Consider the following 19015-nt stretch of genomic DNA (forward strand, 5'->3'; position numbering starts at 1 on the left):
TTTTTTTTTAAGGTTTGTATTTGGTGTCTAGTAAATGCAGCTCCTTAAATAAAAAAAAAACGATTCAATATTTTAGGAGCCACGATTTCTCAGCCTGGTGAAACGTTCGACTCTCTACATGATTCGAAGTTTATTTCCTGATGAAGATCGACTGAGCATTGTGTCACTCAACGAGGGAAGTCACATTGTACACCCACTTGATGTCATTGGCCCTTCCTCACGGAAAGAATTCGCGAACGTTATCAGGTCTCTTAAACCGGATGGCGATGCCTGCGTTGCTTGCGGAGTGGAGAGATCCCTGACGGTAAGTTCTTGACTCTTTATTAAGCCTATTTATAAATGTTTTCCTAATCAACAGGTCTTAATGTCACAAGGTGAATCGCCCGATGGTGCATCAGTGTGCATATTTTTAGGCTCCAAATCAAATCGGAGCGAAAACACTGCTAATACTTTCCCGGTTATACTAGAAAAAAATGTCATCCTGCACACCTTTGCTTTGGTATTTGACGACTTCTACAGACTGTCAGTGAAAACAGGAGGAAAAGCCTTTTTCTTCGGAGACGTCAAAAATGGACAACAGATGGCACTGGAAGAAGCCTTAACTGAGGTAGTCTATTCAAATCTTCCGGAGTGGCAGCAACCTGTGCTGGTGAGTGAATAACTTTAGTTCTCACTGTGTGGAAGGGGCCCTCAATGAATGAATGAATGAATTTGGAGTTTTCTGGCGCAGCAGCAACATAGGCCATGGTGCGCCGAACACAAGGTAAGGAAATATCACAAGGCTAAATGTTCATTATTGCAGCGGATCAAAATATCAAATATCACTTAAACAAGATTGTAGTTTAAAGTCGATGTAAAATATTAAACTTTTCTAAAAAGTAAAAAAACTTGTCTGTACGGAGTAACGGGCTCGTCTCCAAGCAAAAGTGCCAAGTGGAAAGGCATTTGTTTTCTGAAAAAGATAGAAAAGCAAGAGCGGCGTTCGTTTTTAAATTGTGGACATACTAAAAGGATGTGAAGTACACTTAAAGTTTCTGAGCAGTAGTCACACATCGGTGGGTCGTCGTTTCTTAGAAGGTAGCTGTGAGTCAGGTGTGTGTGGCCTATCCTCAGTCGACATAAGATGACCTCATAGAACCTTTCTCGATGTCTGGCGCTGCGCCATTCACTCAAAACAGGTTTAACTTTATATAGCTTATTGTGAGGGTCAGAGTCCCACTCTACTTGCCAAGAATCTTTGATTTTATTTCGTAGTGTGGTTCTATTGTCTGTCACTCGGAGGGTGTGAATTTCAATGGACCTGTTTACACATGCACCTGCGGCTCGGTCGGCTTCCTCATTGCCGTGTATTCCTATATGGCTAGGAACCCAGCAAAAGTGAATAGTGATGTGTTGCTTTATAGCATTCATTAATTTAACACGAAGCAGACAAACCAGGGGATGCTTCCAGGATCTTGCAGAGTTAAAGGGTAACTGCAAAGAAAAAAAGGTTTTTTTTTAAAGAGCCTAATTGGGACAAGCATGTCAAAAAACAATTTTTCCGCGAGAAAAAACATTTTTTACAGCAATATTTATTGCGTGAGACTGATTTTAGTTTGCGGCTATTTCGCCCGTTTTAAATCGCGCGCCACGAAGTTGTGATTATGTGACGTCAATCCCAAAAGGATCTCATTGGCTAAGAGTTTGATTGAGAGCTTAGATCTTGGTTGTTAAACCTTTGTTATTCCTTGCAATTTCCTTTTGAGCGGCATATTTTTACGTTTAAAGAATAACCCATGTGATGAGAGTTATTATTCTTTACAAAAGGTTTACAAGACGGGCACTTCCGTTTGGATTCATACAAACAAAGCTTCGCCATTCTTTCATGGCCGCCGAAGTCTGCTCCCGCCTGTCTCGCCTACCTCGACTAATCGTTTCGCCGAAGTGATCAGTGTTTCGTCGTTTCGTGCTGACCCAGGTGCTTGAGTGAGACTTCTTGAAGTGAAGTAGTGTGTGTTTAGCAGCTGTCGCAGGTGTTAGTGATAGGAAGCGACGCGGGGTTTTGGCTTTCATAGCGCGGTTCTTTCGTTTTCCTCTTTGCTTGCTTAGCGTGCTTTTTTTTTTTTTGCTTGTTTGTGCGTGCAAATGCTGACTTTTCGGAGATGTCAGATGCGTGATCCAGACAGTGAGCCTTCCAGCAGCCATGTCGCCCCGAAAGGAATGCTATTTGGGTGGAGGCAATCGGGCGTTCGCGTAGCGACCAACGTGTCTAGTTACGTTCCCGTCATATCGCTCTGGAGGCCGTCGAGATTCGCCCCGTGTGCACCTAACGTCCGCGACTAGACAGAAAATAATAAAGCACTATGTCCACTACATAAAAATGGTCTCAGTTCATGCATCTGTAGGCAGGTGCGAAATCGTGCCCAAATTTATTCACACCGCACGATGCAACACGTCGCTGTGCAAACGCAGTCCAACACGAAGCATAAAAACGGCAGATTTAGGACAACAATGCGGAGTCCATAGTTCAATTAAAACGTAGTAATTTTGTTGAAAACGCCCGCAGCTTTTTACTCACGGAATGCGTCGGGAAACTTCCACATTTTGAAACAGAACGCGGCAGATTTACTTTTAAGAACGCTCCCAGCGTCCTCCCGGACCAGTTTGACTGGATCAGCTGACGACGACGGGACTTAACTGGTTGAACGTCAACCCCACAACAACCAATTTGCGCTCCGTGTTAGCACCGCATTACACACACCACAAACGTTTCAGCTCTGTCGCATCGCCGTGTTGCACCAAACGGAACGAGATCGCCGAAACCAACGCAGCGCTGTCGTGAACCTTGGCTCGTGGTTGCGCACTCGTGGATTCTGTGACTCCCTTCGCTTTCAAAGCGCGCACGACGATTACGAACGATACTTTCCATCTTCCGGGAACATCACAGGGGCACTTCTCCGGTCACGTCTTCGCTACATGTGCTCGCAAACCGCGTCAAACCAAAAAAATACCACGGCCTGGCGTGGTTGCCAGATCTTGCCGGAAGTCGAGACGCTGCGTCGTTCAACTCGGCAACGCAAGGGGTGAGAGGGGCGGGGCGTACTCCTCTTCCGCGGGGGTCGAAAGAGCGGGAGTTTCAAATGTGGAGAGGTTCTGACTCTACTAAATTACGTCCTGTGCCGTAAATATTGATAAAAAAAATATTTTTTTTCGCGGAACATTTGTTTTGTGACATGCTTGTCCCAATTAGGCTGTTAAAAAAAAAACTTTTTTTTCTTTGCAGTTACCTGTTAAGGGCAAGAAGGGAACTGAGCGAGTCTGTAAATATCACAGATAATCTGTATTTTTGTTTGATTATTTCATCTACAATCACTAAGAGTCCATGAAGCTCAGCTGTAAACACAGATGCATTGGCATTAATTCGAATAACACGTTGGTAGGACTGCCCAACCGCAGCGCAGCCAGCATAGCCAGCACCTTTCGTCCCATCAGTAAAAAAACTTTTGTCCGTCTCGTAACGACTAGCAATCTCAAAAAATTCTTGTTTTATAACAATAGCGGCGGACACTTTCTTGTTGTATTTTGTCAAAGAGAGGTCGCATGTTATAGTTAGGTCATCCCAAGGAGCAAGTATTTGTTCAGTTTCCATGACAGAACAAGATATGTCAAAACTATAAGTCGCTGCAGCATCCTTCACACGAAGTGCAAAGGGACGCATTATGGATGGCTTGTTATGAAAGGCCTGCTCATATCTTATGCTTTCAATCAAAGAAAAATTTGGGTGCTGTGGAAGAGTACGGAGTCTTAAATAGTACTGCATGCTAAGATAAAATCTACGTTTGTCAAGCGACCACTCATTTGACTCGGCATACAAGCTGGGCACGGGGGATGTTCGAAAGGCTCCGGTTGCCAGTCTGATTCCCTGGTGATGAATTGGGTCTAACATTTTAAGTGTAGAGGGTTTGGCAGAACCATAAACAATACTTCCATAATCCAAAACTGAGCGAACACAGGCCCTGTAGATTCGCAAAAGGCAGACACGGCCGGAACCCCAAGAACGGTGTGCAAGGACCTTAAGAAGATTCGACTTTCGCTGACATTTTAATCTTAGTTCCTTTATATGTGGGCCAAAAGTTAATTTACTATCGAATATTAGACCTAAAAACTTATGCTCCGATTTAACCGGAATGGGTGTACCTTTACTATACAATGATGGTTCCGGAGACATTACTCGTTTTCGAGAAAAACAAACAGCCACAGTCTTCTCGGCAGAAAACCGGAAGCCATTCTGGCCAGCCCACTTACTCGTCCTGCTTACCATAAGTTGAACTTGTCGCTCACAGATGGCTAAGTTACATTAAGAAAAACAAATCTGGACAGCGTCGACGTAAAGAGAATGAGTGATTGTGGGCGGAATTACTTGAGATAGAGAATTTATCTTTATAATAAACAAAGTGACGCTCAAAACACAGCCCTGCGGCACGCCATTCTCCTGGGGGAAAGGGTCGGAGATTGTAGCTCCCAAGCGTACCTGAAAGCTACGATCCTGTAGAAAGTCAGCAATGCAGTTGAACATTCTCCCTTTTATGTTCATCGACATAAGGTCCTGGAGTATGCCGTATCGCCAGGCGGTGTCGTAAGCTTTTTCAAGGTCGAAAAATACAGACAGACAAAATTGCTTATTTATGAAAGCCTCGCGGATTGTCGTCTCAAGACGTACCAGGTGGTCAGCAGTAGACCTGGAAGTGCGGAAACCACACTGGAAATTGCTTAGTAGGTTCTTTTCTTCTAGTATGTAGATTAGCCTGTTGTTAACCAGCCGCTCAAAAGTTTTCCCCAAACAGCTAGTAAGGGCAATTGGCCTGTAGCTCTTGGCTGTACTTCTGTCCTTTCCTTGTTTTAAGATGGGGATGACAATAGCCTGTTTCCAGCTGCTAGGAAACTTTCCTTTCGCCCAGATGATGTTAAAAAACTGGAGGAGAATGACTAGAAATGTTTCAGGTAGATGAGAAAGCATGCTAGGGTGAATTGCATGAAGCCCAGGGGATGTAGGCTTTGCAGCAGCAAGGGCTCGACGAAGCTCGACGAGGGAGAAAGGACAATTATATTTTTGAGTGCAATCTTCTGACCTACGAATTGGAATTCTCTCGCGCTTGGACTTAAACTGCAGAAACTCTGCAGTGTAGTTTTCAGAACTAGAGACTTGTGCAAAGTGTCTACCCAGTGCGTTGGCTTGTTCATATAATGATGAAAATGGTTCTCCCTTCTCGTCTAATAGCAAGGGGATTGAGAAAGGATGGTAGTCACCATCCATTCTACCTACTCTGTCCCAGACAATCTTCGCTGGTGTGAAACTATTAATAGAAGATGCATATGAGCAAAAGGATCTCCTTTTCGCCCGTTTCCTAATAGAGCGGGCTTTTGCACGTAATTGCTTAAATGCCAGGAGGTTTATGGAAGTGGGATACCTCCTAAATTTTGCCCAAGAACAATTTTGGCGGTTTCGGGATTCTTTACACTCATTATCCCACCACGGTTTAGGACGTCTCGGCAGCTTGCCGGATGTCTGTGGGATGGACAGACGGGCTGCCTCAACAATTGCTGTTGTTATGAGAGCATTTTTTTCGTCCACGGAGGCCGCTTGCGAAAGATCCAGGGAAGAAGGGATATTTGACCGAAAAAGGTTCCAATCTGCTAAAGAGATCTTCCAACAGGGGGAACGACAAGGCACCCTGGGCAGGACTTCTAAGGGAGTAAGATACACCGGAAAATGGTCGCTTCCATAAGGGTTATCCAATATATTCCAAATAAAATCTGTAAAAAGTGCAGCGGAACAAATAGTGAGGTGCAATGCAAGAAAAGGAGTGATTAGCAGAACTGAAATATGTTGGCTCGCCTGTATTTAATACACATACTTCTCTGAGAGATAAAAACCGCGCCACAACGGCACCTCGAGTGTCAGTTCGGACACTGCCCCAGAGGGGGTTGTGTGCATTAAAGTCGCCCATTAAAATAAAAGGTTCAGGGAGCTGATCGACTAAAGTTTCAAGTTGGGCGAGTTCCAGGGCAAATGAAGGGGGGATGTAAATGGAGCAAATTGTAATAAGGCGTTGCTGTAGCAACCTCACCGCAACGGCCTCTAGAGGCGTGTCTAGGGGGACCTCATAGGCAGGAGTGCCATTGTCTACGACAATAGCAACCCCACCGGCAGCGCTAGAGCTAGTCACGCGGTCCTTCCTGTAGGCTTGATATGATCTAAGAAAGTTGTTGTTGGGTGGTTTGAGGTAAGTCTCTTGCAGGCAAAATGCAGAGGGTTCATGCCTCTGCAACAAGAGCTTCACATCATCTAAATTACTAAAAAGACCTCTGCAGTTCCACTGCATAAAACTCATTATTTAAAAAAACAGTAGAGCAAATATTAAAAACTTAAAAAACTCGAAAGAGAAAAAAATTGAGAATATTCTGATCAAAAGGGATCTTCAGGTCTTAAAATCTATCTTAATACGCGGGGCATTTTTCTTTTTCGTAGTTTCCTTCTGTTTCCCAGTGGGACCACTGGGAGCGCAAGAGGAAGACTCAGATCCCGGGAGGAGGGCGTCCTCGTCAGATCTGGGTCCGCTCTCATCCATTGGTTTCTCTGTTGGGGAGGCAATGGCCTCAGGTTGACCTGCAGAGGTCGACTGCTTGGGGGGCTCCCCAGGCTTCCTCTGAGGACCAGAGTTCCGGGATTGGAGGCCCCGGCCCCGAGGGACCGAAGCAGCAGGTGGGGCAGGGGAGGTCATACCCTGCCCTCAGGTGGATGCTGACGCAGCAGCATCCACCTTGCAGTTTGGAGGCGGTGCCATGGGCACCTCTCCCGAGGTGGACGCTGATGAGGGATCATCCACCCTGCGGTTTGGAGGCAGTGCAACTGGCACTGCTCCCGAGGAAGGGGACCTAACGGGAGACGCAGGTCGTCCGAAGACGTCTGCGTTCCCGTCGACACCACTGACCGTGCCGGACCCCTGTGCACGGCCTGGGCATAAGACCCTTTAGAGATAAATGCAAAGCGTTTCTTTGCATCAATGTAGCTTATATTTTCTTTAATTTTTAGTACAAGAATTGTTTTTTCTTGTTTCCAGACAGGGCAGGATCTGGAATAGGCAGGGTGGTGGCCTTCACAGTTTGAACACAGAGGTTCGCTCTCACATGCGTCAGCAACGTGCTCTTTACTAGAGCACTTGGCGCACTTGTTGGTCCCCCGGCAGCTCCGCGACCCATGCCCGAACCGCTGGCACTTAAAGCAGCGCAGCGGATTTGGCACATATGGGCGGACGCGGCACTGGAGGTAGCCGGCTCTAACAACTTCGGGGAGAGAGGTTGATTCGAAAGTTAAAACAATATGTTTTGTTTTCAATTCTACGCCGTCCCGACGCAGGGTGATCCGCCGTGCAGCCGTCACTCCCCGCATGGCCAGCCCCTCAACGACTTCTTTCTCCGGCGTATCAAGGAGGTCATCCTCAGAGATGACGCCTTGAACGGTGTTAAGGGTGCGGTGTGCTGTGACAGTGACCCTATAGTCTGAGATGGAGTTTAGCGTTAAGAGGGCGTCACTTTGTCGTTTAGTGTTAATCTGGATGAGGAGGTCGCCAGATGACGTTTTCTTGGCATGGAAGTCTTTTCCAACCACTCCCTCTATCACCTTCGCGACAAGGAATGGGGACAGTTTGGCAAGAGGTTTTTCAGTCTCCGAATGCATCACGAGGAATTTTGAAAATTTTTCAGGCGTTGATAGTGTTTTTTCATGGAGTAGAGCTTTGGTGCGGCCTCTTTTCAGAGGCCGATCAAGAAAGTTTCGCTTGGAACCCATAATAATGGGAGGATCTTCGGTGCCCCGGGTGCGCCACCCACCACGGAGCCCAACACGGGGATAGGTAATGCGCTATAGCAAGAATGGCTTGGCTGACGACATTACACTATCAGCGCTGCCCAGGCACTATAACCCAGTGTGGTGCTAGACAGGGGGTCTGTCGCCACCCAAGGTTAGCCCTTGCCGCCAAAGAAGTTGAAATGGAAAAAAGGCGAGAGAAGAGGAAAGAGAAAGAAGAGAGGGGATAGTAGAAGAAATGGCGACTGACTGCATCATCCTGGTCGGGCCAAGCCAGGACACCCGTCTACGAGAAGCAGGGGCCAAAGTGGTGTGTTGCCTCACCCGGGGGGCCCCGAAGGGTCCAAACCTACCCCGGGTTCAGCTCAACCACCAGGATGCCCTTTTCCCCGGACACGGGCTCGCCACGCACAGCCAGACGTGGGTGGGTCTTAGCCACTTTTTACTCAAGGTCTGTGATGTTGCCAATGTGGCTAGGGTCCGTGGTGACGCTACTCACCAAGCACCTGCTTTCACAGGTGCCCCCTGCGGGGTGGAAGGGGCCCTCAAAAGATGATCTAGAACAGTGTGCTTAAAGGAGTTTCACACTTAGTTATACGAGACTAATTTTTTGGAAGCACCAAACCTGCCTGCACCGATAAAAAAGAGACGACTTCAGAAAACGAGTTATTATTTAAACTCAGGTGTGCATCGCTTCCTTTATTACATTTAGTATTTGGATTTTATCGGTCTGGGTTCTAGGAATGTGCGGTTATTAAAGTTATTTATTTTATCTCTAGCATAATCCCAGTCGCAGTTGAAGAATGATCCTGTTGATGTCTGCGCCTTGGTAAATGCTTCTAGGCAATACACACGGGAACTCCAATTTACACGCTTGGTTCCGTAAGGTTCAGGGTTGTAATACACCTTGATGTTCACGTGCATATTTAATTATTCTTCACAATGTAACTCAATCAATTCGGTTCTATGATAAAAAAACACAGTTTGTGTGGGTGTGATTTACCGTTTTCATATTAATATTGCGATTCTATATCACTACCAGACACACAGGTTTTAAGCAACAGAATAAAAAAAAAATATATATATATATATATATATATATATTACGGTGTTCTTTTATTCGGAAGTGATTCGCTTGCATTGTGAAGCACTTTTCAGGGGAGCCAGTACCACACACATACACACAAAAAAAATCTAGTTTTACTATTATCCAGAAGAGCACTATTAATATCAAACTAATAAATTCTAAAAAAAAATCTCAACAAATGACGATGCAATAACTATGTTTGAGCACGAGACGATTCCTGTCTGCTTCACTGAGCGAGTCGTTTAATATTTCTCAGGTCTTATGGAGGTCTTCAATGTTAAGTCTCAGCCGAATCCCAACCTTGTCATTCTCTAAGCTTCACCTGTAGGCCGCACCTGAAAGTAGGGTCCCGATAATTTCTCTTTTCATTGTAGTCCCTTTGATAGACCTAAGTTATTTTAAAATATATAGTTCTCATCGCGAGATGCAAGCCGAGCACTGCTCATGCGAGTGTTAGCCGTTCATCTTGGCGAAAAAATAAATATAATAAGGCTCAAAAATGCGTAGAACAGTGATGAAGCTTTGATGAAAAGCGCAACAACGCTGCGGATAATGTTTCGTTTTTAAGATATTTTGAATCGCATTTATACAAGTGGAGAGAGAGAGATGAGTGCAACGTTTTCAGGTACACTTTATCATTAGAATGCCAGAGGACTACTCTGAAATGTTCTCTATATTACCTAGCGTTCTCACCATAGATAAGGATTTTGTGATTTCTTTGGAAAATTATAACACAATAAAACTAAACTTACCGTTTATAAATCTAGGGTAAAGACTCAACATATTGACACGTAGGTTTCCTCTTCTGTTTCTTTGTACAGCTCCTGAAAGAATCAAAAACGTTTGTGAAGACGCTGACGTGCATGTTCAATGTCCCATTTGAACTGGGGAAGGAAACATCCGTCCGCATTGTAGGCGGACCAGGACAAAAACTGGACGCTCGTCTTAAGCATGACAGTGGTACAACTTGTGCAGACTGCGCTCTAATCAAGGATGAAGAAGCCAGTTCTTTTTTGGTTATTATCCCTTCACCTGCCCAGGTTTGGCTTGTATTATTACTGATTTGTGTTGTTTATTTACGCACAAGCGATTGCAGTGTCACTGCACGCATGTTCTTTCAGTACACGATTATAACCTTAAGATGCACCCACCACAAAGTAATGTCAGGATAGCTTACCCCAAGAAACAAAATATATGCGCATATAAATATAGGTGTTTTTTTAGCTGAACCAAATTTTAAATAAAAGGGGAAGATGTTTATGAATGTGGTTATCACACCGTGTTTATATGGCACGGCGAACATTAGAGGGAAATATAACCATCACGATTATCAGAATAATTACCTGTATTTTGTTAATTAACTTTTTAATTACAGTAATTAAGTTGTACATATAAATACAGATTTGAGGTGGTCGTCTGTTGGGACTGTTTCATTTTGTAGAATTCGAGTAACCGGCCCGGTGTTCCGCGATATTCGTCACCGAATTTGGTTCCTTTATGCGGGTAATGAAGCAAACTTCGGCTATAGAGGCGACTTTCGTGTGTTTGCCTGATTGAGCGGAGAACAGTCGGGTTATGTTGAGAATTCGGGCGCAGATATTTGGGAATACGGGCTGGTTACGCTGCTTGAACAAAATGGAACAGTCTTTGCATACAACCGCCACAAAATGTGTAGTATAAACATATAGCAATTACAGTAATGAAAAAGTTAATTACGAATATGAGTTAATTAATCTGATAATAGTGAGGGTTACAATACCGTCTCGAGTACGCCGAGTATTATAAATACGAAGTGATAACCCCATATATATAACTTCCCACCCCTTTATTTAAAAATTTGCTGCAGCTAAAAGAAGGAAGTAAAACACGAAGGAAAAAAAAGTGAAAGTCGTTTACCACTCCCTGTAACGCCGAATTGGAGCGCAGCTCTTGAGGAGGAGGAGGGAAGAGTACTGAGGGCCACGTGTTCTCGGGGGGGGGGGGGGGGGGGGTCACGTGACCCCCCCGCAAGGGCACGCGACCTTGGTGGGGTCACGTGGGGGCAAACACGTGCCCCCTCAGAGGTCACGTGACCTCGGGAGGGGGTCACGTGACTCCCCAGGTCACGTGACCCCCCGGGTCACGTGACCAAAATTTTTCCGCTAGATTTAGCGGGGAAATTTTTCCGCTAGATTTAGCGGGGAAAGGTTTCCGCTGGATTTAGCGGGGAAATTTTTTCCGCTAGATTTAGCGGGGAAAGTTTTCCGCTAGATTTAGCGGGGAAATTTTTTCCGCTAGATTTAGCGGAGAAATTTTTCCGCTAGATTTAGCGGGGAAATTTCTCCGCTAGATTTAGCGGGGAAATTTACCCATAATGCACCGCGCGGTTACGCCGACGGCGACGCCGACGGCGACGCCAACGGCGACGGCGACGACGACGCCGCTCAAGCCGGAAACGGGCGCCTAAGAGCTGCGCTCTAAAAAGGATGTAAAGCAAATATTGACTTTATAATAAGTGTTCCTGGAATACTACCGCTTAATCGTGCCACCTCAGGCGTCGCACTTACGGAGCACCGGTAACTTGTCCCATCGAGCTAAAACACGTCGGAAAAACCGATAAAAACGCGATTGCGCCGCACGCGCTGCTCAATGGGTGACCCTACTAGTCTCATTACCTTGGCGTTTTGCTTGCGGTCGTCCTAGACATCATCCTACACCTCTAGAAAGACTTCAATTGTTACATTACGTGAAAAACAAGCGGCATCGGCTTTGTTCTGCCCGAAAGATGGTCACAAAAACACGTCATCAAGCGTCATCAGCGTGACGTCATCAAACGCCGTCGTGCGTCAACGTGAAAAAACCGCCGCAGCGCCGTGTGCAAAGGTTGCGCTTTGGACTTCACCTCTGCTCGTTGTGTGCTTCGTGCGATGGACTGTGAGGCGACCGCGTCTAAATCTACGTCCTCGAGAATGGCAGCAGCATCTATATCCACGGCCGCTTCCGTAGGCAAACGTGGCCGCTCAAACAAACACACCAAAGCCTCCTTAAGTGTCCTCCTCCCGCTGTCATTCTCGACGTCGTTCTAGAGGTCGTCCTAGAAGTCACCGTAGACGTCGTTCGTTACGTCGTCTCCGGTGACTTCTAGGACGACCTCTAGAAGTCGTTCTAGTACGACCTCTGGGAAGTCGTCCTAGAAGGATGTCTAGGACGACTTCCTAGGTGTCGTCCTGGACATCGTTCTTGACGTCACCCTAGAGGTCCTCCTAGACGTCGTCCTCTTAGCGTCGTTCTAAACGTGGTCTTAGAGGTCGTTTTAGAGCGCAGCTCTAGGCGCCCGTTTCCGGCTTTAGCGGCGTCGGCGTCGTCGTCGGCGTAACCGCGCGGTGCATTATGGGAAATGTCCCATAATGCACCGCGCGAGCCCCCTTGGGGTGGGGGGGCACGTGACCCCCCTAGGTCACGTGACCCCCCGAAGTCACGTGACTCCCTTGAGGTCACGTGACCCCCCTCCCCAAGGTCACGTGACCCCCGAGGTCACGTGACCCCCGATGACGTCATCGTTACTGATGACGTCACCGGCATCCGCATCGTCATCGTCGTCATCACTGATGATGACGATGCGCATCCGCATGCGCATCGTCGTCGTCATCGGCATGCGCATCATTATCGTCATCATCACTGATGACGTCATCGTCACGTGACCCCCCAGAACCTCGGGCTCCTTCGGGAGGACCTCGGAAGCACCTCGGGTTTCTTCGGGAGGACCTCGGAAGGACCTCGGGTTCCTTCGGGAGGACCTCGGAAGGACCTCGGGTTCCTTCGGGAGGACCTCGGGAGGACCTCGGGCTCCTTCGGGAGGACCTCGGGAGGACCTCGGGTTCCTTCGGGAGGACCTCGGGAGGACCTCGGGCTCCTTCGGGAGGACCTCGGGAGGACCTCGGGTTCCTTCGGGAGGACCTCGGGAGGACCTCGGGCTCCTTCGGGAGGACCTCGGGAGGACCTCGGGTTCTTTCGGGAGGACCTAGGGGGGGGGGGTCACGACCTGGGGGCTACGTGACGATGACGTCATCAGTGATGATGACGATGACGATGCCGATGACGTCATCAGTGACGTTACTGATGACGTCATCAGTCATGATGACGATGGCGATGCGGATTCCAATGACGTAATCGGCATCCGCATCGTCATCGTCATCGTCACGTGACCCCCATGTCACGTGACCCCTCCCCCGAGGTCACGTGATCTCCCAGGTCACGTGACCCCCAGGTCACGTGTCCCCCCCCTCTTCCGAGGTCAGCTGATCCCCCCAGTACCCTTCCCTCCTCCTCCACAAGAGCTGCGCTCAAATTCGGCGTTACAGGGAGTTGTAAACGGCTTTCATTTTTTAAGGTCTTGTTAAAGGTCGCCCTAGAAGTCTTCCTAGACATCGTCCTCGACATCGTCCTATACGTTGTCCTTGACTCGCTTTCAAATTCTTACACGTGAGCAGTTTTAAGTGTACTCCTGTAACTTCACACTCTCGAAATTGAAAAGGCTGGGACATAAAAGCATATCGACAAGTTGCGCACTCCTCAAAGTACGTCACTGTTTTTGTTTCAGTTTTGAATTTTATCTTTTTTTTTATTTTTAGAATATATGTGGTCCCGGCGCCAGATTACTCTTCGGTGCTAAACTTTATGTCAATGATTGTTTTACTTTTCCTGGTAGAACTTGTTGTAGAAGTCGGACAGGCAGCACTGGGTTTTTCTATTGTTTTGATAGTGGAGCCTGGGAGCATACTCCTCTTTTTTATCTGAAATATTTGCCATTCCTTACTGTTCAGTAGCTATAGATTCTTTGTTTCTGGAGTGATACATTCTTTGAAAAATGGGCTTGATATTTTCGCTTTTTTGATGTATCTACGACTTGTTTTTCTTATGCGCCTTGCTTTGATATCACCTAATCTTTCCAGTCAGGGCAGTGGCAGCTGACCTTAACAGCACGCCGCCAAGGACCAGCCGATGTCGGCATTCTCGTGAAATCATTTCAAAAGGACAAGAATGTGGCCACAGTAAGAGCCGCAATTTATTTTGGAAGAACTATCGTAACTGCTGGCAACGTTCCCGTAGTCTACGTGAAGGTCACAAAAGGAAATGACGTGGTACGGCATGCTGACGTGGCTGTGATGGTAACACCACCCGATGCCTCATCCCGAACCCGCATCACACTTCGCGACGACGGTTTAGGTGAGAAAGCCCATCGTCGGAATGGTCACTCCAAATATCACCGAGGACCGATAGGATAAATACTCCTTTTTCAGTTGTCACATAAACACTTTCACCGAACTGTGCATAACATGTAAGGTTTATAAACTGCCATATTGCACAAATCCCTCCCTGCAAATGCAGATATAATAGAAGTCTAAACTGAAGAGTAGCACTAAAACAAACATGTCGTCAATGACGCCTTAATGGATGCAGGGCGTGGTGAGTCCCGAACATTTGATGATAACTTCACAGCCTACACGATGGCGTAATTAGGCAACAAGAACGCCTAACAGTCAATTAGGAAGGAAGAAGCATTAGCACAAGAACCCATGCCCGGCGTTCCTTAAGCTCTCTGCGACTATTGCACACTAAATGCATGCGGTTGGCTGGAGCGGTATAAAATATGTTACCACAGATCGAAGGAGCGAGTCGTATATTTCACATTAGATTACATATATATTAAAAATACGGAGTTCGGGTTTAATTCTCGGAATGGGAAGCCAGGCTTCACGTTCCTCCTGCCATGTGATCGTTCTTTCTATAAAACAGAGCTGTTCACACCATGCAATTTGTACCAGCTATTTAGGAATAGCAGCAAAACCTGTGCACCTCACTTTGGCTGGTCTCCGAGCATTTCTTCGTAGTTTCTCCGAGTTTCTTGTCGGGCCTAGCGAAGAGCACGACTTTTAGCCGCATGCCGCGGACTCACCGGTCCTACGTTTCGTCACCTTCCAACTGAAATTACGTCATCGTTACTGAAGCCGCCAGTCGAACACAGTCGAACTCACCCTCGAACTCTTCTTAGGGAATCTGGAAACCATTGCCCATCTCAAACCGTACCCCGAGCGACGCCCATCACACAGATTGTCAAGCTCCAACCGACAGAACGATGCGGCGTTACGCGCATCGACCCCCAAGACTTGCAAACCTCATTCAACTCCTACTTTTAAGATATCAAGCTACATCAACATCACCACGCCATGTCGACGTTCTAACACTATCGCCGTCACGACGTTCAATTCTACTCAGCTTGCTCTCGTCCTCCGGGTCAACTCCATGCCACTGAGATTCAGACCACCATTCCAGGAGCGCTCGTTCCAGGTTCCCATAGAGGGAATCTCCCGCAGCGTGCTTTACGGGTACAAGGCGGATAACACTATGGAGAAACTCTTCAAGGTCCTGCATGCCGATTGTTCGACATACTGACTGTACGGCCTATGGGCTCTCGCGGAAATGAATTTATCAGTCCTTCTTTCCCACATCCCCCGCACCAAGTCCCACGCTGGGGCTACCCGCGACAAGTAGAACGGTACGGGCAAAGGTTTCTAGTGCATCTGCGCAGCCACTGCTTCGGCTCCTAAGCCACCGTCTGCGCGAATGAAACGCCCGACTGCACCAACTGCGGTCAAGAGCACCAAGAACACCAACAACATTGACTTAACGACAACCAAAGCTACTGCGCTTACTGAAAGCAAGAAAAACCACCTTGCTGACGATAATTCCGGCCGCGCCCAGTCGCAATTCACTGAATGAACAAATCAACACAAAGAAACTAGACAAGAACAAAAATCGGCGACCATGAGGTCGACAGTGGCATGCCTCGAGGTGCAGACTTGCACGCTACAATAGCAGTATCTCTGCCTTGGACCATTCTCGCACCTCACGCCAGGTTCGTATTAACGAGCTATTCCGCTCGCAAAGATCTGCAATGGCAGGACTCTCTAGAGAGTGTCAAACTTTAGACACGCAACAACTCACCGACACGCATCAGGCAGCACAAAGCCGCAACCAAGACAACTTCCACGATACCGTCCAACAGCAGCATCAACCATTGACAGCTATACTCAGGACCGTGCAAGTGGCCACGGAGAAGTATGATCAGCGACGCCGAAAAAGAGAATGATGGCTCCGCTCCCCGAGTCTTAAACAAGAGGAGGAGAGGCGGCAAATAGAGAGTGAACTCGACAAACAGGGCAAGCGCCGCCTGTCCCGCTCACCACGGCACAGTCTTTCGCCACACGTCTCCTATTCGCATCCACTCGCAACACACCAAACCCCATGACCGTCTCTACCATCTACAACAGCCAAGCTTCGTCCCGACACGCCGGAGCATGTACGCCAGCTTCAGAAGACCCAACAAGCACAACATTTCTTGCACGCCTTCCAGAAAGGCAAGTAGCAACAACAGCAAGGCACGAAACGAGCCATTCGGCAAGTGCAGAAACAACTAAAGCAACTTATTCAAGCAATTTCTCCCCTTATCAATCAATATGGATGCACACAAGAAGCACAAGCTCAGCCCTGCGCCCAACGGCATCCGCAAAGGCCCCCTGACGCCCTGCAGTGGAATTGCCGCTCGCTGCGTCAAAACGGCACGGAGCTTACCGAACACTTTCCCGTCATCTGTAGTCGGGGAGCGCTTCAACTGCAGAAAACGCAACAAAAAATAAAAGATAAAATAAAAGAGGCCCCATCTTCACGTGGTGAACGATGTTGATTGACGCGAAGCTCTGGTGGTGCTGATCATACTGATTTTATTTCTCATAGGTGGTGCTGAGTTCCGAGTTGCGTTTAGACTTCAATATTACTGCTTTATGGTCGGTGAAATGCAGAGCCAGCGGTTCTTTTAGCGGATCAGCTTGGGTCCGTTAGAAGCCGTGGGAACGCATCTCCACTGCTTAAGTCAACGGTCCATGTTAGAAAGAAAATTTGTGGTATGAATCGTGATTATATGCGCAGTTGAGCATTTGACCGCAGCGCCCTCTCATTTATAAACGTTGAGCTAATGCATGCATGGTTTAACGCGATTATATACTAATTTGACGACAGCGCCTTCTCCTGTATAGACGCTGAGCGGCTACATGGTACGTTGGAGCCTAGCGAAGTTGAGACGCCTGGCTTGTAAGCAAGCGGTCCTGAGTTCGAACCCCCCTGCAGGCGTACGTTTTTTTTTTTGTTTTCTTTTTTGTTTTTTTAAGTGGGCCGATTCCGAAGGCAGTGCAATCGAGGGGAGCACGGACGCCGGACGGACAAGGCTATGCCCTAAGGAGCTTCGCCCCTGGGAGGCCCCCGCCTTTCGGGCTAGAAAATATAGTGACAACCTATCATGGAGCATAAACCCGCGGCTGATTTTACGACCGGTCGCGCACCGTCGAAGCCCAAGCTGGCGTATTTGTACGTAAGAAGTTTCCACAGAAACAGCTCGACCTGTCCAGCCACTGCGATACCTTTGATAAAGGTCTCACAACCCGCCCTACCTTAGGACGCTGTCACGTAATCGTCGTCTCTTACCACGTGAGACCCCAGCCCAGCTGCTCCCGGCCGGGCCCATCCAGCCCGACCGGGTTCCAGTGGTTGAAATGACTTTAGACAACGCTGTTCTAAGTACCGTTTATTATTTACTGGGAACTTCAATGCTCATCACTCGGACTGTTCTACAACAGAGCGGACCAACACGAACCATAACTTCAAGGGGTGGCAAAACTCAGGCATCTCAAGTTCACCAATGACCTACACTATCTGACATGAACTTCATAAGGGCCAGTACGTCCGACGAAGACTGTAGACTAGGATGCCGTGTGACAGGCGATCTTTACTTACGAAGGCTCCGTCTCTATCCCCACCAAGCTACTGCGAATAGTAGAATCCGACACGGGCCATGTGGTAGTTACCGAGCAGGACCTAACTCCCAACAAGCGAATCGCCATCCTCTGGGAAGAACACTGACGTCTTCATCGGATCTTCGTCTCCAACAGCAAGCGTTTTAAGGAACTGGTGCGCGTCCGCCCCAAGACATCACCGGTCCGACGGTGCGCCAAGTGCTTGTCCCGCACAGGGTGGCTTGACCATTCTGCTACTTCCAACAAAAGGACCGGCATCCACAAACACTGGCCCAGCCACACAGCTTTGGCGGCCAAGCACAAGACGCCCAATACTGCCCGCAAAATTCAACTGAGCACCAACTGTGCTCCCGAAGAATTCGAAGACGAGGCGCGCAAGACTTCCTTCCATCAACCGCACAATCCAACAGTCCCCAGCATGTAAAAAACAACGGCATTTTCACGTGGTGGATGTTGGTGATTGGGGCGAAGGTCTGGTGGTGCTGGTCTGCGTAGATGGTGAGCCGCAGCATGCCGAGCCTTTCGTTCGTTTTCATCCATGTCACACTGCGGTCAAATGCTCAAATGCGAATATAACCACGTTCTATACCACACATTCTCTTTCTGACATGGATGAAAACGAAAGAAAGTCTCGGCATGCCGCGGCTCACCGTGTGCGCGCAAAACACGGTGTAAGTGTAGCACAAAAGCGCCGCCAGAGCTTCGCTCCAATCAATATCATTCACCGCGTGGAGATGCGGTCCCCGACCTTATTGAACAAAAGGCTGCGGCCTGCCAGGTGGACCGACGCCGGCTGCTAGAGAACACTCCGTCAATATTGCGCCCCTACCTCCAGGGAATCTCCTAGGCGAAAAGGTCCTCATTCACAACGGTCGTGCCGGAGCGGATAAACTGAGGACATCCTCGCTAAACGAAGGAACTGCGCCCCCATTTGAGAATGACGACCTGATCAAGGCCACACCGACGAAGATCACACCCCCTCATCATCGACACCACCGGGTTCCAGCGGAACGTGCAACAGAGGCGTCAGGCCGGCTATTCACCACTTACTGTGGGAGTGTGTCGCCCTGCAGCAAGTACGCGCCCGGCATATAAGCCCCAACATTCGGTCTGGAAGGCTAGATATCACCCCACGCCCACTCCAAGAACGCGCTTCTTGGTTGGTGGACGCTTGCTAGCGCCACTGCCTTTCACCGCCGAATGTAATTTTTTCCTCACTCTTGCTTTTTAAAATCT

The sequence above is a fragment of the Ixodes scapularis genome, unplaced genomic scaffold, assembly GCF_016920785.2.
Source record: "Ixodes scapularis isolate PalLabHiFi unplaced genomic scaffold, ASM1692078v2 PGA_scaffold1__304_contigs__length_218370807, whole genome shotgun sequence".
Taxonomy (NCBI): domain Eukaryota; kingdom Metazoa; phylum Arthropoda; class Arachnida; order Ixodida; family Ixodidae; genus Ixodes; species Ixodes scapularis.